Source organism: Mastigoproctus giganteus, chromosome 10 (genome assembly GCF_048544385.1).
Source record: "Mastigoproctus giganteus isolate SK-2022 chromosome 10, ASM4854438v1, whole genome shotgun sequence".
NCBI lineage: Eukaryota > Metazoa > Arthropoda > Arachnida > Uropygi > Thelyphonidae > Mastigoproctus > Mastigoproctus giganteus.
The window spans coordinates 212,934,774-212,961,188 of record NC_143584.1 but is presented as its reverse complement, the minus strand read 5'-3'; the positions used below and the strand labels follow the sequence as shown (position 1 = coordinate 212,961,188).

Sequence of the window (26,415 nt, the reverse complement as noted above, 5' to 3'; positions counted from 1 at the left end):
GGATGCGTGTCTTATCTCCCCGATTCTGCCACCCCCACGTCTGCTAGCAACGTGAGCTGTTGTTCACCCCCAACGGTAAAAATTTTGCACTTTCAGTTCCGTTCAATACGGATGTATTCATTTAGCCTTTTCTTTCTTTTTCTTTCACTCTCTTACTATTTTCCATTTTTTAAAATCTTTTCTCTCTTTTGCTTTTCTTGTCCAATGATTTTCTTCTGTCTGTCTTTTTTCTTCCTTTGTCTTCTGTGCCCTCTTTCTTAGTTTGTTAGTAAGATTTTCTTTTTTCTTTTTGCTCCTTTTCGTTCTTTTTTTATCTTCTGTTTCTTTTCCTGTCGGCGCCTCCGTAGCCAGGTGGGAAGGAGCAGCAGTGCGTAGCACACGCTTCCGGATTAGACCGGGGTTCGAGCCCATCACCACCAAATACGGAGGATGCGGAAAGGTCAGGGAATGACCACCGCATATCCCCAGAGCAATATGGCCTTAGTTGCGAATGCTCGAAATAACAACAGGTCTTTCTTTCTCTCCATCTATTTCACTTTTTTTTTCTGTTTCACTTTATTCGTCATCTTCTCTCTTCTTTTCTTTTCGCTTTCTTTCTTCCCTTCTGTTTTTCTATAAAAGTATCTTTTTTTTTTCTTTTTTTTTACTCTTTTCTCTTTTTTTTTCTTCCGCTCGCTCTTCCTAGTTTTCACTTTTTCCTTCCTCCTTCATTCACTTTCTTTCTATTCACTTTCTCTATCACTTTATTTTTGCATATTTCTATTTATTTCTCTCTTTCTTCTTCACACTTTCCGTTTCTTTCTATCCGTTTTTCTTTCGCCTTTTCTTTCTTCATCTATCTTCATAATTCACTTTATTCCTTTAACCTCTATTCTTTTTAACTTTCATTTCTTTCTCTTTCCTCTGCTTTTTCGTTCTTTCTTTCTTTCTTCTTTCATTTTTGATATTCCCCCTCCCTTTTTTTTCACTTTCTTCTTTTCCATGTTTATTCTTTGCTTCATTCTTCCTTTCTCTTTCTTCTTTTTCCATACTTTCCCTTATATTCCTTCCTTTTTTTCCTCCTTTCTTTCTTTTACTTACTTTCTTTCTCTCTCTCTCTCTCTTCCTTTCCCTTATATTCCTGCTTTCTTTCTTTCTTCCATATTTAATTTATTTTTTAACTTTTCTTTATTTACTTCTTCCTTTCTCTCTCTCTTGCTCTCTTTCTTTCTTTCCCTTATCTTTCTTCTTTCTTTCTTTCTCTCTCTCTCTCTCTTTGTTTCCCTTGTTTTCCTTCTTTCTTCCTTTTTTAATTTCTTTTTTACTTTTCTTCTTTCTTTCTCTCTCTTTCTTATCTTCTTCCTTTCTTTCTTTCTTTCTTTCCCTTACATTCCTTCTCTCTCTCTCTCTCTCTCTCTCTCTCTCTCTCTCTCTCTCTCTTTCTTTCTTTCCCTTGTTTTCCTTCTTTCTTTCTTCCTTTTTTAATTTCCTTTTTTACTTTTCATCTCTCTCTCTCTCTCTCTCTCTCTCTCTCTCTCTCTCTCTTTCTTTCTTTCCCTTATCTTCCTTCTTTCTTTTTTCATTCTTTAATTTCTTTTTTAATTTTCTTCTTTCTTTCTTTCTTTTTTCTCTCTCTTTCTTTTACTTTTCTTTCTTTCTCTCTTTGTTTTCTTTCTCTCTCTCTCTCTCTCTCTCTCTCTCTCTCTCTCTCTCTCTCTCTCTCTCTTTCTCTCTCTCTCTTTCTCTTTCTCTCTCTCTCCCTTATCTTCCTTTTTTTTTATTTTTCTTTCTTTCTTTTTTTTACTTTTCTTCTTTCTTTCTTTTACTTTCTCTCTCTCTCTCTTTTACTTCGTGTTCCTTTCATTTCTCTTCTATTCTATTCCTTTTTATTATATTCTATTTCTTTTTTCTCTTCTTTTTTCTGTTTCCTTTTCCTCTTGCGTTATTTTCCTATTTCTTTTTCTTTTACGTTGTATTCTTTTCCATCTCTTTCTTTTTATCTCTTTTTTTTTTCGATTCATTTCTTTTTCCTACGTTCTTTCCTTTCCTACAATTTCACCTATCCTTTTTGCTTTATATCTTTATCTATCTCTTTTTTTTTTCAAGCCTTTTTTCTTTTTCTCTGTCTGACTGTCTCTTTCTCTCCCTTTTCGTTCCCTCTCCTTACACGTACGCACTCTCTCTCTCTCTCTCTCTCTCTCTGTGCCACGATTACGTTATTGTAGTCCATAATTGTAATGACCGCAGAAACTGGTGGACCGCGTACAATTAACAGACACCGTTCACACATCACGAAGCAGATTAAACGCCTCCTTCCTGGAACAGTAACTTTTTAAGCGAATTTATTTTTCCCCAGAAGGGGGTGTCGTGATAAATGACTTTTCTCGGCTGCCCACAGACGCCAAATAATAATAGAAATTCTCTAGCCGAGCTTGATTATTTTTAAGCACGTAAAGTTCCTGGGGGAGAAAGAGGGGAAAGAACACCCTCGAGACCCCTAACGTGCTTCCTAAACTAACTACATTCTGTTAAGGCAAATATAAAGCGACATTGGTGCTCAGCTCCTAACCCCGAACTGAACTCAATCTGCCTTCTGAAAATCTCAGTTGCCATAGTTACCACCTATGGCACAGCATACCCCATCTGTTCCCCTGTACTTATCTCCACATAAAAAAAAAAAAAAAAGTGAACGCATTTGTCAAATATGCTGGAATTTTACGTCTTTTGCAATCATATCAAACTACCAGGAAGGGATAGTTGATAGCCGCTTGTAGTGACACCTGGTGACAGCCTCGCGAACGAGATCAACCCCCTCCTGAGTCAACTACAAGAATTTCCCTTAGTATCGAACCAATTAGATTTTATTGCAAAATTCTATTTTTAATAATGCAAAGAGAAATCGTAGACAAGAAGTAAGTAGCACGCATGCGCAAGACGTCTAACTGTCGCGTGGTTTTTGTAAAATGATTGATGATCCGAGTTGTCAGCTGACTCGAAACGTTTGTTTTCTCTGACAGAGTTTAGGCCATTATTGGCGATTACTGCTTATTGAAGTTGTTGAGAAAATTTTATTTTATTTCTGTGTTTATTTATTTATTTAATGCGTGTCAAAGCTTGTTTGTCAAAGTTGAGATTTTATCAGTTCTCCCAGGTTTCTCAAGTAATAGTCCTCCTCTCTTAGAAAATGGCCAACCAGCCATTTTATAAACTATTTACATTTCACAATCTTCTCTAGTAATCTGGGGACGATGGTGCTGACACCTGACGGAATTCATTAGTAAATATAGATATTTGGACTAAATTATTTAGGATTTATATTGATCTGATCAAAAAAGCATTCTTTGACCTCCTTGAGAAAGATTTATTACCTAAAAATAATTATTTAAATATTAAATTTTTATAATTTAATATTTAAATTTGTAAATTAAATAAATATTATTGTTACTTTTTAAAAAAAAACTTTCATAATTTATTATTTAATATTATACACTCACTCATAACATTATGACCACCTACCATGCTATAAAGGGTCTCTAAACGCTGCAGAAGGTACGTTGTACCATGTGGTCAGGGTTGCGGTCCTCATGGGCAGCACAGGTGGTATAATCTCGGTCCTTCCTACTGTCCTTTAGAATGGTAAAGGTGTAGAAGGATCATACGCCCTGCCACTTGTTTTATTCCAGAGTGATTTGTTGAAAAGAAAAGCGACTTCCAGTTGCTGCCTTTGGCAGTCGGATATGAATCCCATAGAACATCACTGGGAACGTTGATCGACAGATCCCGAGTTTGGATTCTCCATCAAGGACTATCACAGATCTATGGGATGCAATAATAGGAACAATTGGGTGTGTTCTGTGGTCAATTTGCTCTTTGATAGACGAAAACCATGCTGCCTTCTCCTGAGACCGACTAACTCAGCCACGTTGTGAGAAAGTCCACAATGTGGTCTTTGTCCATGATCAGCAGTTTCGCTGTTTCCGTCTATGGGCTCGCACAAAGTTGGACAACCTACTTTCACCAAGAGCATCGATGAGACATGGGTGCCCACAACTGGCCCGATGACTTCTGCTCTGTCTGGAAGCGCTTACAGCAGTGCGCGAACAGCTCCCAAGATTCGCAGTTGGGTAGCCATTTTTAATAATGCAGACAGAATTCGTACATAATAAATAAGTTGTGAGCATGCGCATGTGCACACAGTGGCAATATTATGTCACCGGTTGAAGGGTGGCATAATATTATGCCACTCTTGAGGTTGCTAAGCTGTCCATTAACTTGAGTATGGAAGCATGTATCTGGTAGTCCCGGGAGATCAAATTTTTCTGGTCTGCTGGGACTACTCAGCAACCTCAAGGGTGGCAAAATATTATGCTATCCTTGAGGTTGCTAAGATGTCCACTAACTTGAGGATGGAAGCATGGATCTGGTCGTCCCGGCGCACCGGATTTTTCTGAATTTCTACACGTTGAAAAGATGGATGTAAATTCAATATTGGCTCATCAACCTTTTAGTACCACAATTGAGGATTCAGGTTGGAATTACTATGGCACGCCAGCAGAATATCCAACGTCTTCAACGTCTGTAGCTGGTCGCATGTGGTGATTGTTGTCTCCCAGAAAGAACTAGCAATTCTTATGGCGATATTTGTGTAGTCAGGTTATCTTTCTGTGGTTTACACTGCATCTGCGAATTCTGTTTTGGTCTTGAAGCAACAATAGAATTAGCGGGGCTGTTGGATTTAATAACTCCAGAGAGAAAGTGACGCGTGTTAAGTCCACGGACTGGTATTACATGTCTAACAGAAAGAGAAGAAGGAAACGAAATGCTAGTCCAAGAGTCCCACGAGACCAAAGAATTGATGTTGATGGATAGCAGGGAGGTCCCTTTTCGGTTATCCGATCTACATTCCCGGAGATGCTGATTAAGAATCAATATTTCACTTTTTATTTTTTACTCACAGGAAGAGGATATCCTCGATTAACATCAGCCTGGAAACAGACGACATACTTGGGAGATTAATCACTGTCTTAATTCTTACATGCAGATGCACTTGGGATGTTTGTCCTCGAACTCCTCAGTTTCCTAGATCAATACTTCGTGAAGATTCTCTTTAATACTTGTAAAATCTGGCTGCAAACAAGAAAAATAAAGAGAAATGGACATATTTTAATTGTCGTGTCAATCACTAACAGTAGATAAATTTGAATTGTTGCTTCAATCGTGCAAATTGCAAATGCAGACGATAAAAACTATTAGATTTTAATTGTTCTGTCCATCTTGCAAAATGTAAATGCAGACATCAAAAATAGATTTTAATTGTTGCCTTAATCGTGCAAATCGTAAATGTAGACTTTCCTAAAATTTTAAAATTTATATGTCAATCATGCAAACCATAAAAGCAGACGTAATTAAAAGCTGTTCTAATTTTTGAATCAATCGCGAAAGAGTGCAAACGTTAAAAGCTGTTAGATTTTAAGATTTTAATTGTTGCATCAATCGCACAAATGCAGACGTTAAAACCAGTTAATTTTTGTGTCCATCGCGCAAATTTTAAGTCTGAATTGTGAATTGAGACTGTAATATTGTTAGGTTTTAATTGTTGCGTCAATCACAGAAATTATAAATGCAGACATCAAAAATGGATTGTAATTTTTGCGTCAATCGCAAATGCAGACGTTAAAACCGTTAGATTTTAAATATTGTCTCCATTGTTCAAATTGTAAATGCAGATGTTAAAAATTGATTTTAATTGTTGCCTAAATCGTGCAAATTCTAAATGCAAACGTTAAAAATTTTAACTGTTGCCTCAATCGTGAAAATTGTAAATGCAGTAATTGTAAATTTTTAATTAAAAATTGTTAGATTTGAATTGTTGCCTCAATCACGCAAATTGTAAATGCAGATATTAAAAATTGTTAGTTTTTAATTATGTGATTTAGGCAACAATTAAAATCTAACAAATTTAAACATTTTTAATTTCTAAAATATAACAATTAAAATTTAATTGTTATATTTTAATAATTAAAAAGAGGTTAGCTTATCAATTTTTCAGACGTTAGTTTTTAACATCTGTGAAATTCATTAAAAACTAACAGTTTTTAACGACTTTTGAAGACATTAAAAAAACTTTTAGCTGTTTAATTGTTTTGTCCATCACTCAAATTGTAAATGCAGAAGTTAAAAAATGTTAGATTTTAAGTATTGTGTCCATAGTGCAATTATTGTTAAAATTGTTAGATTTTAATTTTTGCCTAAATAACGCAAATTGTAAATGCAGACGTTAAAAAACAGTTAATTTTTAATTGTATTTAGATAACAATTAAAATCTAACAATTTTTAACAATTAAAATTTAATTGTTAAAATTTAACCATTAAAAAGGCGTTTTTTATTTATAAATTGTAAATGCATTAATTTTTAAAATTGTTAATTTTCATTGTTAAAATGTGTTAGATTTCAATTGTCGCTTCAATCACAAAAAATGTTAATGCAGACGTTAAAAACTATCTTTTGATTGTTCTATGATTTAGGCAACAATTAAAATATAATAATTAAAATTTAATTGTTAAATTTTAACACGTAAAACCACGTTTTTTATTTATAAATTGTAAATGCAATAATTGTTAAAATTGTTAATTTTAATTGTTAAAAATTGTTAGATTTTAATTGTTGTCTCAATCATGAAAATTGTAAATGCAGACATTAAAAACTGTTCGCTTTTGATTGTTATGTGATTTAGGCAACAATTAAAATTTAAATGTTAAATTTTACAATTAAAACGACTGTTTTTTTATTTATAAATTGTAAATGCAGTAATTGTTAAAATTGTTAATGTTATTTGTTTTGTTAATTTTAATTGTTAAAAATTGTTAGATTTTAATTGTCTCAATCATGAAATTTGTAAATGCAGATATTAAAAACTTTTCGCTTTTAATTATGTGATTTAGGTAACAATTAAAATTTAATTGTTAAATTTTAACAATTAAAGAGACGTAGTTTTTTATTTATAAATTGTATGCAAGTAATTGTTAAAATTGTTAATTTTCATTGTTAAAATTTGTTAGATTTTAATTGTTGTCTCAATCATGAAAATTGTAAATGCAGACGTTAAAGACTGTTGGCTTTTAATTGTTATTTAGGCAACAATTGAAATTTAATTGTTAAATTTTAACAATTAAAAGATGTTTTTTATTTATAAATCGTAAATGCAATAATTGTTAAAATTGTTTTTATTGTTAAAAATTGTTAAATTTTAACTAAACTCAACAATTAAAAACTGTTAGTTTTTAATTGTTGCGTCAATCGTGCAAATCGCAAATGCAGTACATAACTGTAAATTTGAGTTGTTAAAAATTGTTAGATATTAATTGTTGCCTCAATCACGCAAATTGTAAAGGCAGACGCTATAAACTGTTAGATTTTAATTGTTATGCTACACAATGTTAAATTTCTCTTGATTGTTAAGTCATTTTTCGGGAAAAAGCAGCCATTTTGTTTACGGTTAACAGTAGATATCCATTTTTTTTTTTTTTTCTTTTATGTACCTTCTAAACTTCTAATAAATAATGCAGTGTACAGTCTTTCCATATTTATTTATTCTCTCAGTTCAAACGAATAACCAAACATGGCCTTTGGCTTTCTTAAAGTACTACAGCACAGCAATTTGTACCTCAACAAGGCTTTTGACTTTCGATTGCGAAAGTGGATTCTACACAGGTATGACAACGAACTGCGCATGCTTGGAGAACTGTTCGCCTTGAAAACGAGCCGTACGGTTTTCTGGCTGCCACTTCGACCTCGTTCCGTTATGAGTGACTCGATGGACGGAAGTTGCTTGGCAGTGTGTGGGCGTGCGATGGTGGATCAGTAATTTCGGATAAAGTTTAACAAGCACCGGATGAAGCAGTGCCACATCTCTTCGCGATGACCCAGTTCGGCTGAAATCTTAACCGAAGGTAAGGCGTTCGTTAAACAGTTCTAACGTTGTTGGTAACCTTAGCCAGGTCATATCACGGACGATGTCAAGATCTGTTTGTTCGCGTCCGCAGCAGAATTACAAAAAATTCGTGTGCTGCCACAGCAATGGAAGTCCAGAAACTTTTGGACAGGTTGTTGTAGAGAGATAGTCATTTTCACATTGACGTATCTGTTATTATACAGGTGGAAAGACGTACACTCCCGTCTAAAAGTTTGGAATCATGTTTTGTTTTTTCTTAATTTTCAAACTTTTCATTAAAATAGGGCCATCTTGTTTACCAATTTTTATTTAAATATTTTCTATTATGTATAAAAATTAAAAAAACTTAAATAATATTTAAGAAATTTCTAGAATATTCCAGAAAGGTGTTTGTAAAAGACTCCTGAATGTGGCAGAAATTGCAGAAGATTCCTGAATGTTGTAGAACATTGTAGATGATTCTGAATGTTCTAAGAACTGAGAGTATTGTTTTAATATTATAGAGGATTGCTGATGATTCCAGAATGTTTTGGAATAATATAAATTGGACGATTGAAGGAGAGTGGCAGTTTGAAGGACAAACAGCGACCAGGATAACCGGCATTAACAATGGAAGCCCAAGATAAGACCACCACACTGATTTCTAAAAGCAGTCGATGATTACTGCACCTGAAATTCGCATTGAGTTCAAGGGGAACAGAGAAACTCCAGTGTCTACAACCATTGTAAAACTTCGGCTTAAACAGACAGGACTTCATGGTCGTGTAGCCGTCCGAAAACCCTTATTAAAACTGAAAGGCGAAAGAAACGGTTGGCCTCGGATAAGAGCCATCAACATTGGACAATTGAAAAGTGGAAAAACGTACTGTGGACTGATGAATTCAAATTTTAAAATTTGGATCCAAGCATACAGTTCATGTGAAACAATCAACTGAAGAAAAATGGTGCCACATTGATTAGTGCGTGCAGTCTAGCAAGGTGATGGTTCCATCATGATCTGCTTCTGTTTTTCTGGAGTGGGTCATCGTCAGAATTGAAGGAATTTTAAGAAGGCCATAAAAACATTCTTGAACATAATGCAATATCCTCAGGACTTCGACTTTGTGGAAGAACTGTTTTATTACAACAAAACAATGACTACAGCTGTAAGCTGAACAGAAGGCAGTATTGCAAATTATGGTGTGGCCACCTCAATCGCCTGACTTAAACCCACTAGAGCGTTTAGGTCATCATCTACATTGTCCTACCAAAAGTCTTTGGACACTTGTGGTTATGAAAAAATGCATGTAACTCCACTCATCCTGATAAGCCTTGTTAAGATTCCAGTAATGAACAGAGATGTCTTGGCCTTGCCTTAATTCTGCATTCGAATTTATCCCAAAGATATTCAGTTAGGTTGAGTTCAATTCTCTGCGCTGGCCACTGCAGCGTTCCGATGTTACTCTTTAAATATCCTACAAAAACAAACACCCTCGTGGGTAGCACAGTTTGCTGGATGGCCGTGCTCCCCACATCGGGTGAAACAGACTTCAGTTCGAGTAAGGTAGCATGGTTTTTTCTTCTGCAAACTCGGGTTTTTCATCCAGAAAAACAAAAATCGACCACAGAACACAGAATCGCTTTTATCACCGCTCTTGTAGATAAAAAAAATTAGATACATGGTTGAAAAAACATGGCAGCCTAATCTAAAAGGTAGTAGATGACTCTCATCCACCGGTGCAACACCACTTTGCTTATTGGAGGTTTGAAGTGGTGGAACCCATGCTTAGTCTCCACAGCTAAGTTCCGGTCAACCCTTCCCTATCTCTTCCATAATGCAGTATGACTGAGGACTTTTGAGGTTATGTTGGACATCATGGCGAGATCCAATCTTCTTTACCTTTCGAGGGTACAGCTCTAAAACGGTGTTCGCAGGCCGGCCGCTAGTTTGGACACCGGACCGAACCTGTTGGTAACTCTCTAGGAGGCATCCGGATCAGCTAGTGTATAATCTTGCTACTTCTACTCTGCCAGATAGTGACTGGAGGGAGTCCGAGTAGTGTGTATGCGGGGGGGCATTGTCGAGGCCACGTTATGTCAAGGATCTGGGTATATTCTTACCACGTGTACGCCATATCCAAAACTTTCGTTACTTCATACAGAATGTCCCACCCACGTTTTCTTACTATTCAACACACCATGGATTGTCAAACTAATAGAGCAAGTTTATCTGCGAAAAGTTCTAAACCTCCTAAACACTTCCAAATACTGTTTCAAAACTTTTGACATCAACGTTTGCTTAGATCGTGTCAGTGAAATTATTCTTGCAGGAATGGAATCCCTTATTCCACACTCCACTTTAAAATCTAGTCCTTTATCTAAACATTGGTTTTCCAATAAATGTGCTAAGGCTGTTCAAGAGAAGAATGTTACAAATCGTAATTCGCTTGTTTCTAATTCTTCAGTTTCATTTTCTGTCTTCACCAAAGCTCGCAACAATTGTAAAGCAGTTATTAATCAGTCCAAACTAGAGTTTGAACAGGCTAAGAGTAGAAAACTTGCTTCTTGCCCTAATGGTAGCCGAGCATTCTGGTCTCTTGCCAAAGCTATTGGCCGCAACTTTTGCCCATCTCTGTACAAACCAGAAGGTTCTGTTGTCACTTCAGCCAAGGATAAAGCTGACCTGCTAGCATCCCATTTTTCTTCCAGCTCATGTATTAATGATCTTGGTAAAACACCTCCCACCATTCCCAACACGCTCCATTCAATGCCTCCTGTGGTCTTCCGTCAAAAGGATATCAGAAGGATTATGATGAATCTTGATGCTAAGAAAGCTCCAGGTCCCGATGGTATATCTTCATTCCTTCTCAAAACCTGTGCTCCTGAACTTACTCCTATTCTTTGTCGCCTTTTTCCCCTTTCTTGTTCCAAAGGTGTTTTTCCTTCTGCTTGGAAATTTGCTCATATCCAGCCAGTTCCTAAAAAGGGTGACAAATCCCTCCCATCCAATTATCGTCCCATTGCAATTACTTCTACTCTTTCTAAAGTAATGGAGAAATCAATTAACCGCCAACTCTTAAACTACCTAGAAACCTTCCGTCTGATCAACGATCGCCAGTATGGATTCCGTCAGTGTCGATCCACTGCTGATATTCTGGCTTATGTTACCCATTTATGGACTAATTCAATGGAAAGGTTCGGTGAAACACAAGTAGTTGCTCTTGACATCTCAAAGGCTTTTGATCGTGTTTGGCATAAAGGTCTTCTAAACAAGCTTCCATCTTATGGTTTGCCAACTGTTTCTAGTAATTGGTTATCCAGTTTTCTCTGTGATCGCTCACTGAGGGTGATGGTAGATGGCTCTCTGTCTTCTAACTTCTCCACTAATGCCGGTGTCCCCCAAGGTTCAGTTCTTCCCCCACTCTTTTCCTCTTGTATATTAATGACCTTCTTTCATTGCATTGACTGGAAATCCTATCCATGGTTTTGCCGATGATAGCACATTGCATTCAACTTTCCATTTTGAGAAACCTTGTCCTGCTCAATCAGCTTCAACTTCTCGAAAATCTGCTACCAATTCCTTAAATGCCGATCTTCAGCTAATTCTCCAGTGGGGCAAAGACAACTTAGTTGATTTCAACCCTTCTAAAACTCAGTCTTGTCTTATATCTCGCAAAAAGAATTCTTCTGCTCCTATGCTTATCTTTAGTGACACTCCGATTTCTAGGCAAAATGATATATCTCTTTTGGGGATTACCCTGACTTCTAATCTCTCTTGGCACAAGCACATTACAAATATTGCTTCCTCTGCATCTAAAAAACTTGGTTTTCTCTTTCGCTCTCGGCGTTACTTTTCTCCCAAACAGCTGCTCACTCTGTATCAATCGCAAATCCGCCCTGCCATGGAATATTGTTCCCACATCTGGGGTGGCGCCCCCAAAACCTCTCTCAGGCTTCTTGATTCCATTCAGAAGAGGGCAGTTAGGTTAATTAATGATTCATCTCTAACAGAGTCTCTCCACTCGCTTTCTCATAGACGCACTGTTTCTGCTGCATGCCTCTTTTACAGATACTTCCATGGGCACTGTTCTTCTGAATTGGCTTCTATAATTCCTGCTGTCTCCTTCAAAACAGTCCGAACACGTGCAGCCACCAGCCAATATCCATTTACTGTCCAACTTCAAACCCACAGAACCAACTTTTCATCTTCCTCATTTATTCATTCAACTGCCGTTTTCTGGAACAACCTTCCTTCATACGTATTTCCTGAAAATTACAATCTACAGAAGTTCAAGTCCAATATCAACAAATATCTTCTTTCGTCTTCTTAACCTCCAACTCAAGCACGGTACTAAGTACTATAGGTTCTAATACCTCTCGTGTTTGGAATTTTCAGAAAAATAAAATAAATAAATAAAAGAAAAGACTGAAAATTGCATGAAAATCCATCCTCCAGGAATCTAATTGTCACAGGCGAAAAGACACGGAGAAGGCAACATGAGCTTTATGCATGGGAGTTGAACCCAAAATAAATACATCCCCTGGCAACAGGCGTGTATAAAAGATGTGTCAATTGTCTCGCTTGCGTTTAGGAATACGTTATCTGTGATCTTGACCATTTTAGTCATTTTAGTCATTGATTATTCTGTAAATACTTTCTTTTTTACGATTTCTAAATATAAATATTGACCAATAAACGTGTGTGTGTTTGTGTTTTCCTTCAAATCATATCGGGTTAAGTTCGTTTCAGAAGTACACCGATGATATTTTCCCACTATACTGAGGACGGGGAAGAATTTTCCCATTGCGGGAAAAAATACGTGATTAAGGTAAAATTTAAATTTAAAGTCCAACTTTAATATGAAATTCATCAATTCATCAATCAATTCATCATCATCAATTGATCTTTGGTAACAGATTTGTATGAATCAAGGTGGGAGAGTAAGTTGGTTGGGAAACTAGAGACATTGTCTTTTTGGTCAGATACTTTTTACTTACAAAATGGTGCACGAGAGAAATACGCGAATAACATTCCCCATTAATGAATGCCATCAGCATTGAGCTTGATGAATCCATTGCAAACCTTAAATATCTCGGTCAGCTCACCTCTCCAGATGCTGCAATTTGCAGAACTACTGACTTCCTTGGTAAGAGCAGTCTTTTGTTCCCTTTACCCATCTCTGTACCTGTTCCATCAGCTCTCCATCCTTCCTAAAATGAGGCTTCCAGACCAATATTATCCTTTGCATCCAGTTGCTTACTGACAACCTCATAATAGCTAAGTTCATCTGCAACAAGGCCACACTGTGTCCCTGTTATAATTCCACTCCTGTCCAGGTAATTCCACATTACCTCAATAACCAACAACCCCTCAATCTTCTCCTTAAAAAGGAGAATCATCTTCTCCAAGGGCTTCTACAACATATATAATATGTTACAGCGACATCATTGTTCGCGGTATTCTCACTTAATTCTATTCATATTCATTCATCAAGGAGCAGACGATATCTCCACGTCAGTATCGTTCAGATATCGTCTGCTTTTGAAGGGCGGTGGGCGTAACTGGCCGTCATAAAAGTGGAAAACGGATAATTATTGGAGATCCCACTTTAAGGCTTCAGCAACTAAGAAGGTAAGATATACATTTCAACCCGGTGACCCCCCTCCCCCCCCAAAGAACGAATGCCAATAGTTGTTATCTAATTTCGAAAGTGGATGGTCGTGTTGCGTTTTTCTCAGTAACGACAGGTCGATTGACGGCTACAGTGGCGACATAACCGAAGTGTCGTACTAAGTACGCTACTTTTAGTGAAACTTCTATTGGAGGATCCCCTTGAGGGTGTGGTTCTTTTGAAGGTCGGGCTCTTTTTTTTCTTTCGTTTTTTGTGCCAACCAACAGACAAAAACTACTGGGTGGAAACGCTGGAAATATTAAAGCGGTGAAAAGCAATTTTCGTGTCGATGAGGGTGGAAGGATTAAGGGGGAGGGGTGTTGCTTTGGCAGGCAAAAGTTTGTAACAAGCAAAGTTCAAGGGGGGAGTAAGAGTGGGGTTACATTTTCGGGTCTTATTCTCAGAATTCTTCGAGGAATATAATGAGTGTAATAGAATCGAAAAGCTTTAGAAAATGGACAGAAATCGAAGAAAAGATTTCCTTGGAATGTTGGGAAGTCCCAAAATGCATTGCGCACTTTTCTTTGGCATACGATTAGCTTCCCATGGCAGTTTTGTAAAAACCTCTGTCTTCTACAACTCCATTTATACATCTGTGCTACCGCAGCGCCCTCTGAAGTGTTTGTATAAAACCTGCGTATTGGCTAGTTTCTATTGGTTAGTTAGGCGGAGTAGTTTTCAAGGCACGTTTCTGTGTGTGTGCTGTTGCCTAGAAACTGTTTATTTTAAGTTAACTTTTTCACGATCCTTCCGCATAAAATAGTTCTGCATTACGATGGGAATTATGGGAATTTGATGCGAAGAAAACAAGAATTTAGAATATATAAAATACAGGAAGTTGTTTGGGGAAAAAAGTTGGTCTATTAAACCATTTATACTTCATTTTAATGTGAGATTTTTAGAAGAAAAGATCCTGATTGGATGATTGAGATAAGCTCCGCCCTTCTTCCTCAGAGGGTTAAAGTAAGATGGCGGAGGCAAGTGGGGTGTTTCGTTAAAAGGGAAACGCTTGTTCAGACACGTTCAGACGTGTTCGGACGTTTTTTTGTCTTATTAAAATGTGTTATTTTTAAATAAATTTTAAATAAAATAAAATAAATTTTAGGCGCCTGAGAACCTGAAACTTACGTACACATATGAAGAAAGTTTTAAAGGGGGTGTCAAATTGCAATTGGCACCCGAGTGCCCCAAACCCTAGGACTGCCCTGAAAAATCGCCGATTTCAACGGACCTTACAGATGGTACGAACAATACACGGGCTGTTCCCCGCAATATACGGATGATCCCGAACGCGAAACAGACATTATCGTACGATGCAGGGCCGTGCATCCCAACCGGAAATGAATTTGCCCTTTGTCGGATAGTGCGAAGAAAAGAAATGTTTTTCCTCCGTGATGTAAATCACCCTGCCGCTCCGAAATAAGCGTCATTCCGATAATGGGCCGTAATGCGACCTATTTGCGGCCCTCTTCCGTATTGGATCGACTTACCTGCGTCACCTCTTAGAGAGCGGCAGCTAAGCAGCGGGGCACGCGACAAGTAAATCAATAAATAAACACAAATAGAAATGTCCGGAATAAAAAGCTCTCCCCTTCCCCCCCCCACGACCCTCTCTTTCTGTTTTTCTTTCTGCGTTTGTCTGTTTAATTGTGTCTTTCGTGCTGTTTTGTTTCCTCCATTCTCGCTCTCCCGTTTCCCATTTCTCTTTCTTTCTCTTTTCCTCCATCTCTTTCTGCTTCTCTCTCTCTCTCTCTCTCTCTCTAGGGCTTCCCTTTTCCATCTCCCCCTTCCGATCTTTCTTTTTCTTTCCATTCTTTTTCTATCTCTTTTTCTCTTATCTTTGGTTTTTCTTTCTTTCTTCTCTTTTCTGCCTCTCCTGGACAGTACAGCGGTTTCGCCACTTCTTTCGAGAGGGCCGGGTTCGAGTTCTGTCGCAGACTGGAGGAATTTCTAGACGTCTCTTCGGTGGGAGTTGTAGTTGAGGGATATGAAGCGGGGGTTGTGGGTTTTCCCGGCGAGTTGGTCTGGGTGTTTTCGTAGAGGCACAGTGGCGTAATGTACTCGCGGATGAGCCCCAAAACCCAGCAACTTTCCGCCTCTCTTTCTCCATTTTTACCTCTTTCTATTTTTCTCCTTTTCGGTATCCAAAATTTTAACTTTCTTTTTCTGCCTCTCCCTTTATTTATCAATCTTTATCCAAATTCTAACATTCCTTTTCTCTTTCTATTTTTCTGTCTCTTTCTTTCTTCTTTACTCTTCCTGTTTTTGTAAATTTTTCTGTATTTTCTTTCTTTCTCTTTATTTTTTTCTTTCTCTCTTTTTCTCTCTCTATCTTTCTTCCTTGTTTTCTGTCTTTCTCTTTTTTTCTCTTTCTGTCTTTCTTTGTCTCTTTTTCTCTCCCTTTCTTTATCTGTCTATTTTTCTGTCTTTTTCTTTCTTTCTTTTTCTATCTTTCTTTTTTATTCCTTTCTTTCTTTATCTATCTTTATCTTTTGCTGTCTCTTTCTTTTTCTCTCTCTCTCTCTCTCTCTCTCTCTCTTGCTTTTCCCTTTTCTTTCTTTCGTTCTCTCTTGATTTCTCCCGTTTTCCAGTGTTTTCTCTTTCTATATTTTCATCTTTTGTTATTTCTTTCCCCTCTATTTCACCGTCCCATTTTTTCTGCCTCTCGATTTCCCTTTCTGTATTTTTTTCTTTCTATTTTCCTGGCTTTTATTTTTTTCTTTCTTTCTCTATCTCTATTTTATGAGTTCTTCCCTTCTCTCATTTTCTCTCTCTTTCTCTTTCTATTTTTCTGTTTCTCTCATTCTTTTCCTCTTTCTAGCTCTGTTTTTGCCTTTAATTTCATATTCTCTCTCTCTCTCTCTCTCTCTCTCTGTTCTTTTCCCTTTCGCTCTACATTTCTGTCAATCTTTATCCAAATTTTAACATTCCTTTTCTCTTTCTGTTTTTCTGACTCTTTCTTTCTTTCTTTTGATTTCTCTTCCTTCTTTGTCTCTTTCTTTATCTGTCTATTTTTCTTTCTTTCTCTCTTTTTCTGTCTCTATCTTTCTTTCTCTTTTTTCTCTTTCTTCCTTTTTTGCTTTCTATTTCTTTCTTTCTTTGTTTCTTTATTTATCTGTCTCTTTTTCTTTCTCTCTCTATCTTTCTTTCTCTTTTTATGTCTCTCTCTTTCTGTCTCTTGCTTTGTTTCTTTCTTTCTCTTTCTCTTTTTCTGTCTATATTTCCGTTTGTCTTTTTGCTGCCTCCCTCTTTTTCCTCTTTGCTTTTTCCCGTTTTCCAGTTTTCTGTCTTTCTTTCTTTTGTTGCTTTTTTCTTTCTTTCTTTCTCTGTCTCTATTTTATGAGCACCTTCTCTCATTTTCTCTCTCTTTCTCTTTATTTTTCTATTTTTCTCTTTCTCTTTCTATTTCTCTCATTCTTTCTCTAGCTTTTTCTCTTTCTAGCTCTTTGTTATTGTCTTAATTTCATATTCTCTCTCTCTCTCTCTCTCTCTCTCTGTCTGTCTGTTCATTCCCCTTTCTCTCTTTGTCTCTATATCTTTTTACCTTTCTTTCTTTCTCTCTCTATTTTCCATTTATCTTTTGCTACCTTTATCTCTTTCTCTCTTTCCATTTTTCTATCTTTCTTTTGTTCTTTCTTTCCCTCTATTTTACAATTTCTTTTCTTGCTCTCGAATTTATTACTCGGTCTCGATCTATTACTCTCTTTCCTTGTCCCAATTTTCATCCCTACTCTTTTTATCTTTCAGTTTTTTAGTCTTTCATTCCACATTATCTCTCTCTCCGATTTCCCCCCCCTCTCGATTTTTGAAAGTAATTTTCGCTCTATTAAAAAACATCTAAGCACTTGTTCGTAAAAGTATTTCATTCAATATCACTCTCTCTCTCTCTCTCTCTCTCTCTCTCTCTCTCTCTCTCTCTCTCTCATATATACACGTGCATTGAATGACCGGGGTTTGAGCCCGTGACTGCTAAATACGGTGCTGTTTCTTGTATTCTCTCATCTTGTGAACCCCTCTCACCGTGTGGTCGTCCCGGAGTATAAACAGAAAATTTATTTATTTATTTAAAAATTAATTATCTTGAATTTATAAACATAACAGAAGTTTGAAAAGTCGTGTACTTTTTTTTGTAAACTCGTGTACTTTTTTTGGAAAAATGACCTTCGAAATTTTTGTATTCTGGAGCCTTTATAGAGAAAACTTGCGTACCAAGAGTGAAGTATTTCTTAAGACTTAACTCGCTCTTCTCCTTCTTATAGGTTTTATGTCAAAAAATGTCTCCCCCAATTTCCCCCCTAATTCTTTTGACCCACTTCCCCACGCTCCAGTAATCAACAAAACTGGGCCAGCTGTTGTAGAAGGAGCTTTTCTTGCATTTTATCGAAATCCGAGGTGATTTAAGCGTTCGAAATTTGGGAAGAAAATTGCCCGGATTTATCTTTCTGAAATTCTCATCTTCTGTCTTTCTCAATGGCTCTCATTACGTCTACCTAAATTTAAATCGCCCCTTCTCTTTATAGATAATAAACACTAAATCACTCTTCTTGTTCCATTCAAGAGAACCTTTCAAATTGTGGTTCTCTTTCCAACGAGATAGGAGAACACTTTGAATGCTGCTTTCGTTTTCTGCTCCTTGGAAACAAGGCGAAGGAGGCCTAGAGGTCACTGCATAATAAATAGATATATCTGAATTAGGTTGTCCATTGATGGACAACCTAATTCAGATAAAGAAGCCATCTTATAAAAAGGAATTTAAAAAAATTTAAAAATATTGTCTTCTTGTCCAAACAGTTATGTCCTTCTTCTTGTGGAATCTTAACATTAGGTCATGACTCAACTCAATGGTATTTTACTCTCACTGGCCAAAATATTAGAAGCTTTTTGCAATTTGCGTCAACAGATAATTAAGTGCATGGTATGCAAATGTAAATTATCACGTGGGATGATCTCCAGTTCCTTGGTATTGGATAAATACTGTCCACTTTCCTGGAGCTTCTCATCTAGGTAGATTCGTTCATGTAGATTCGTTCATGTAGAAGACAGTCGATTCGTTCATGTAGAAGACAGTCGATCTTTTCGGTTTTCAGTTGTTGGAGCACGTTGAGCAGGAGCCAAAACTGAGAAAAGAAAAGGAATCATTGATGTGTCGAAATCCACCAATGTCCTGATGGACTCTTAGAGGCATATAGTGGAATTTCATGCAATGGGCTGTAATTCGAAAAAAAAAATGAGGTCCTGTTTGGCCAATGAGTGTATGAGGCAAACCTTTCGTACTATAGCAACACAACCATGTGTCTTCTTAAAGGATGGTTGCAAATCAACCATCCTTTATGAAGTTATCTATCGGAAGACCCACAGATCTACAAGGGCTGGTCAATAAAGAATGGTCATAATTTGTTTCCACAACATATTTTTATTAATCATCCATATTTTGATGGTCCTTTTCAAAGTAGTGCCTAATGACACTTACTCCAACGAAACGTTGAAGTAAGTGCCATTCTTCAAAAACATGGTGGAAGCCATTTTCTGACACGAGTTTGAGAATTGCCTCCAATGTCTTTACAACTTCTGACAACTGGAACTTGCTGTTGCGCAGATGTGAGCAATCTTGGAATCCAGCGTACACAAACACCTGTCAGAGGCAAATGGTCATGGAGAATACCGCGAGCGCTTCCCACTCAATTCTCAACATCCCTGCCTTATTGTTATACGATGATCTTTTCTGAGAATTACAGAAGCAGATGGTTTCTGTGGTTGACAACAGTGCTGGAGCTCCAGGACCTTGTAACTAAATCACGTCCATCTTTAAACATTCTAAACCACCTGTGCTAAATAAAAGTATAGATTCACCACAAGACTCTCTTAAGATTTCCTACGCTTCAGCTGACGTTTTCTTAAGAGGGAAACAAAATTTGAAAGCAGCATACCATTCCTCGCGTGTCACGTCCATTGTTACGTACGCGAAATGAACAGGCATGAACTTGATCAACTGCCAAGGTTACACAGTACATACAAATCAACTGCGCAGTTGCTATATGATGCAGCTTGCTTTGGTCTTAAATTCCTAAGCTTAGCTAGAAATAGCAAGCAGTGCGGTTGTTCCTGAAAAATAGCAAGCAGTACGGTTATTCATGAAAAAATATCAAGCAGCACGGTCGTTCATGAGATTATAATAATAATCTTCGGTATAACTTCCTCAGAGGAATGCTAAAAGTCTTTGAGATATCTTTTACAACCTTATCTGCGTGTTTTGTCTTTAATCAAAGATTTTTTTTAGTCCTGCCTGTCTCCGCTGAGGTCACGCATCGAGTTCAACCACTCTTATCTCGACCAATTTCAAAAGTACTTTCGTTTTGCGGTCTAAAAGTAGGGTGGAATGTCTTTGGGAACTAAGAAAAACTACTCCAAACAAAAAGTTGATCAGAGTGGACGTCTGAACCGTGAAACAACTTTTGTTCAGAGTGACGTAAACTAGTTGGGATAAAATCATTCGCGGTGAGATGTTTCTTTGTGGTGGGGCCACGGGGGATTAAACGTGAGGAAGGATTAACCATGTAGAAAATTGAGTGAAACGGAACGCGTCATCAGCGCGGGCTCATTTGTTAAAGGGGCTCCTGACAGAAAGACAGATGCATTGCTTACGCCAGAGATAAACTGTCATGTCTGGTAAGAAAATATTTTCTTTAGGACTGTTATCGCGTCACGTGGTTTGAAATCATGTGTTCTGTTGACTGGCTTCGGTGTTATGTATCCGGCCCTCGGATAGAAAAGACAGAAGCCAGCCAAATTCTCAGTACGGCCCTGTGAGGAGAAAAAGTTGGTGAACCGTTGATGTGGTGTGTAAACATTTAACTGGGATTTGTTCAGCTTCAGTGCATTCTTCTTTCGCTCAAAAAAGGAAAGTGTGATTTAGGGGAGGGTGTTTCTGCTGCAGGCACTGTTACCCCGGTCCAATTATGTTCCAGTGAAAATTGGAATCTATTTTCGTACTGCTGATGTTAAAATACTATTGAGGGTTGTTCGTAAAGTAGTGGAGAATAAAAAAGCAAGCTTTATTTACATGTATTTGAAGATTGCATTTCCAACAGCCTTTTCCAGGAGTGGCAAGGGAGTGATTTTCTTCTTAGTACTTCTTGGTTTAACCAAAAGTGTTGATCTCTGAGTGGCTCCTTCATCTTAAGGAACATCTGAAAGTTACATGTGCTCGTGTTCGGCTAATACTAATATATTTTACCAGGAAAATATTTCACTGGGAAAGAATGTTACCGCGAAAACATCACATTGTGACACCCTCCCCCGAGACTTCAAACTTAATCCAAAAGAGTAGATCTTGATTTCCACTTTGGTTATTTTTGTTTCTGCACAAAGCATCTAATATTATGAAGCATTAGTATATCTTATAGTCAGTTCGGCTGTTTTTTTCTGGATGAAAAACAGGAATATCCCAGAGCGGAATCCTGGGATTCTGATAGAGACTGACTAACTCTGCGACGGCATGAAAAAAACTATTAAACATCCCATAAATATCCCAAAGCCTCAAGCTTCATAGACAAACTCACAGCACCAACAGCACCCATATATACTTCTCCCCACACTGCGAATAAACTTGCCTTATCCTGTCTCCTTTTATGCCTAATGCATGTTAGCGATTTCTCATCACGAGCATGTAAAATTAGTTTTTCATCAGCAACCTTCCCCTTCTGTAGGAATGGACTGGTCAGTGACGCTGGTGAAGGCTCAAAGTTGGGAACGGCTCATATACGATTGCAATTCGCACATGGCGATCAGTTTGAGTTTCTGCGTTCGAATAACGAAAGGTCACACGTAGGCTGTCCCACTTTTAACCCTAAATTCCTGTACGTACCATAGGACACCCCTCAATACAAGAGCAGGGTATTCTGTGGTAATGCATGAGGGTCATGCCTAGACCTGTAAGTGCTGTATTACGGGCAGATGATGTGAGGTGTTAAATAATTGTCGTTAATGCAGACCAGTTCGGTATGTACACCGCACTGTTCCACTACTTTTTGAACAGCCCTATTATCATAGATTGCTATAGACGCGTATATTTTCGTTTGGAAATAAAGGCAGATATTTCTGCCTTTAAAATATCAGATCACTTCCTCCGTAATCACTCCCTTTTCATATTTTAAAACTTTCGTAATTGTTTAAGTTTCCCATTAAGACAGATCATGCATCATTCAATGCTCCCTTAATAATTTATGATTGTTTACTTACAAATAGCAACAAAATTTCTGCGCTTAAGTGTATGCAGGGCACGTTCTGCACGGAAGCCATTAGCCAAAACAATTCATCACCCCGACCATTTAGCTCGCGAGCATTTCTCTAACAGTCTTCTTTAACCAATCACGACAATTCATCGGTTACAACTGCCAGGATAATTTGATTCCTCATCAATCAGTGAAGAAAGCTTTAATAACTGTCTAAAACGTTTACATTCAGAAAGTTACGCCCAAGGTTTTAAGTTTTCACCAGCAGATGGCGCTTAATCACAAAATGGCAATTAAAGTTAATAACCATAATCACTACTTCTATCAATTATTTCTTTGAAGTCTTCCCCAGTTACAGACTTTAGCCAAAAATAACCGCAGAGGTTTGTAAAAGCCATTTGAAATGATTTAATGATTGGAAGTAATGATTTGGTATACTGCCTTACCAAAAGAATAGGGAACTGGACATTTTAAAATAAATCTGGGGTAAAAATAATGGAGGTGACACATGTATCGACGCAAACTGTGTCAACGATTATTAATCAGTGGATAGCGAATGAATAAACTGGTGAATACAGGCGTCAAGCTGGAAGATTGGATGGTTGTTTAGGATTGGCACCAAGGCAGTTAAGGCTAGGCTCATAAAAACTCCTTCTGTCAAGATGGAATACGAATTGAGTGGCAGACAAGAAAAAAAAATCCATGATAGTAAACAAATGATTTCTTAACAAAGATGGAAGCATCATTGCCTAAAATCACGGATGCAGGGAAAAGGATTTGATGATTGGTCATTTCCCAGCAGTTTTGGCACGCTGTGTGGGCCATAATATGCCAGTACATCTAGTGTAGTTCCAAACTTGACCATTCTTCCATCAGGATATTTGTCAGCTGTTGTACTATGCTGGACAGTGAACTGCAAAGCCGGACTTACCATTCCAAAATATTCCAGAAAATCTCTATTGGATTCAAATGTGAAGAATTCTCCAGAAGGTTGGAAATGAAAACCACAACTCAAGTGGTTGGAGGTGGTGGTACCACCTGAGATGGTTGGGAATGTTCTTGGGGATGTTCCTCGAACCATTCAAATACAATTTTTGGACATAGATAGTTGCGTTGTTGTCTAGAAGGAATTCATCGCAATCCTGGTAAAAATGAAACACTGCAGGGCATGAAGGTAGTCTGACACCCGAAAGATTCATTGGAGGTAACACGACCTTCTAATCGTATGAGCGGATCCATTCCACACCAACAGAATATCCCATACCACGATACCACTTCCAGCCACTTGAGTGGTGGACATGAGATAGTCTGGATGCATCTGGATCTATCCCACCTTTGATGCAAAAAAAAATTGTTAATTGAGATTCATCAGACCACGTGATCTTTTTCCACAGTTCCAAAGTCCAGCCTTGGCGTTGATGGCACCACTTCTGTGGAATTTGTAGACTCTTTTGGGATGGTTGCTTTCAATACACCAATGATGTCCTATGTTTTCTCAACTGTGGCTCCTGCTAAACGCATTCCAAAAATACCACTTTCAGAAAATGTAAGGGTCTTTGCTATGACCAGATCAACTAAGACGTCTCGGGAAAGGGTACAGTATTTATCTGATACCAAAGAACTTGTGATCCCACTTATCAACTTTCCTTTGAATGACATTTAATTATCTATTGATGCCAATCGCAAAAGGTTTCCAATTTTTTGGACAGTGAGTGTACTTCCTAAGAACGTATAAACTTTCCTTTTAATACCGTAATTATCACAAGCGTAGCATTCCAAGGATGGTATGATAACTGCATAGCAGGGGCAATATATACAAAGTGCGAGCCCCTGCTTTTTAACAAAAAAATCCCACTATCAAATGCCCTTCATCCATTTACTGTGGTGCTGTGAACGGCAACAGTGGTCATCGTGATAATTGAAACGTCTGATTCGAAAAATGAGATTCGCTAATATTTTGCTCATGGAGTGTACTTATCCATTCTTGTCCTTGACAGAAGACAAGAACATCGCTTACAGTGAGCTTATAATCTGTTTATTAAACACCTGTTGTTTCATACAAACCACCACACAATGGCTGCAGAGATTTATCGATTGCATATTCCAGATTTCTATTTTCACGCAGTTCCTTTGAACTGTCTTTTGTTGTTAAAGAACTTGGGAGATAATTAATTTTGAGAGTTCAGCAGAAGAAGAAATATTCAAAAGGGCCGGATCTTTTGTTTCAGTTGACCAGTTTGTTACCCCCCTCCTCTACCCTCCCCCCGAAGCGTATTAAATCCACTAAAATACTTATGTTTCCTGGACGGCTTTTCCCACACATTTTCCGATAAAAGGGCCCCCCCTCCTAATGATCGGAGCCATTAGCTCTCTTGTAATAAGATGTTATTTCATCAACGTTTCAAGTGTTTTCTAACGATCTTAAAACTTCTTATCTTCGGGAAAAAAATCTAAAGAAAAAGGAGAGTTGGTTAGAGCACTTCGAGTGTAGTTCGGATAAATCCATCATGTTTTAGTGTGAATTAAAAGAAATGTCTGATAAATAGGAGAAAATTGTTTTCGAAACGTTTTGTTGGACTAAAAGTTCGAAATGGACAGTAAACAGTACAAGGGATGAAAATTCGTCCATCAACTTGCCAACGTTTTATGGAAGCACTACAAGCATCAGCAGAAAAATGTCTACTTTTTTTTTTTCTTATAATTTGGTGAAATTTATAGAAAAGGGCATTCTTTCTTACGTTTCTCAATTTCTTATCATTCCCTTCATCAAGTCCGTCCACATGTAACAACTCGACTCTCAGTGGACAGCTTTTAATGAAATTTTATATTTGGCCATTTTAGAAATATTTAGGCAGCCATTACAAATTTCATTAAAATCGGAGCAATAGAAATCCTACAATTATTAGTTCTCTGTCCGTCCGTCCGCAGGTAATAACTCGGCCCCTAATGGATAGATTTTCATGAACGTTTATATTTCAGCTTTCTAGAAAGATCTATCGAGCCAGTCCAAATTTTATTAAAAACCGACTAATAGAAAACGGACAATTATTATTTCTTTGTACGTCAGTCCGTCCGTCCTCAAGTAATAACTTAAATGATATTTTATACTTGGACCTTTTAGAAAGGTTTGTTGACCCTTTTAAAATTAAAAGTTAAAAATGTACAGTAAACAGTACAAAGGATGAAATTCGTCCATCAGCTTGGCAAAGCTGTAAAGGTTTTATGGAAGCATTACAAGTATCAGCAGCGAAATGTCCACTTCTTTCTTAATTTCTTATTCTCTTCACCATGTCTGTCCGTTTGCATGTAACAACTCGACTCCCAGTAGACAGATTTCAATGAAATTTTATATTTGAGTATTTTAGAAATATCTGTAGTGCCCTGCCAAATTTCATTAAAATCGAACCAATAGAAATTCAACTATTATGATTTCTCTGTTCGTCCGTCCGCATATAATAACTCGGCTTCTAGTGGATGGATTTTTATGAAATTTTAAATTTTAGCTTTTTAGATAGATTTGTGGAGCCAGTCCAAAATTTATTAAAATCGGACTAATAGAAATCCTACAATAATTATTATTTCTTTGTCCGTCCGTCTGTCCTCATGTAATAATTCGATGGATTTTCGTGAAATTTTAGATTTGTGCCTTCCTCTTGGAAAAATTTGCACCGGATATTATGTTTGTTGACACGCGCTAGTTGGAGGAATGATTCTAGTTTTGGTTCGCGCATTAAAGTGGTCGATGTTTGCTCTTTTTTTGTTATTAATTATTACTGTAAGCCAACACGCCTGAAGTGTAACGCACTGTAATGGGAGCAGTGGCTATCAAGGGCAAAAGACACGAGTAATCTTATCAGGCGCCAGTAATGTCAAGATAATGGAAGCGTGAATACTTTTGGGCGCATTATGTATTTGTCAGCGTCACTAGTGTTGCCGGCCCTAATTAAATTACAACACTAAACAACTTGTGTCGTATTCCGGGAAAGAGCGGGCGGTGTAGTTTCCGCAACTGTTAAATTACTTGATGTTGGCATGGACCTGAAATGCAGACGATTAAGTTGGACTAATTATAATGTGTTTATTTAATTATAACTCGTGACGTCATCTGTAAGACAGTACTTATATGTTTATAGGTGATCATGAACCAGCCATTGTGTATTACAAGCGTCTGTTTTGGTAGGTTTTTAGTTTTCTAAATGGACTACACTACCTTACCAAAATATAGAATTCACCCTTTTATTAGGGGGAAAAAAGCAGAGGAGGTGACACAGATATCGCTGCAGACTGTGTAGAAGGTTCATAATCAGTAATTATTGACTGTGAAAAAAGTTAATGTATCCAGTGCGTTTCATTTCATGCGTCTTGTCTTGGTAAATAGTAATGATTCATTTATATTTTTCCACTAATAAAGCTAATGCTAATGATAACTGGAGTCAAGTTATTACATGTGGACGCACGGACGGACTGATATAGTGAAGACAATAGGCGCTTTACGCATATATACTAACGCGCCTAAAATTGCAGAAACAACTAGCACAAGGCATTCACCTTTAAGCGCTGTTGCATATATGTGTAAAGTATCTGTTGCTATTGTCTTCACCA

General features: G+C 37.4%; 1 protein-coding gene across 2 annotated transcripts in view; it reads left to right on the top strand.

Annotated features, from left to right (window-relative positions):
* Positions 1-7,803: 7,803 nt before the first annotated feature.
* LOC150079866 (neuropeptide S receptor-like) overlaps positions 7,804-26,415 on the top strand; it is a 38,626-nt gene continuing 20,014 nt past the window's right edge. For both annotated transcript variants that reach the window (XM_090382510.1, XM_090382509.1), the window contains exon 1: positions 7,804-7,929. The gene's annotated coding sequence lies outside the window, so the exon portion shown is untranslated. The remainder of the gene's footprint in view (positions 7,930-26,415) is intronic.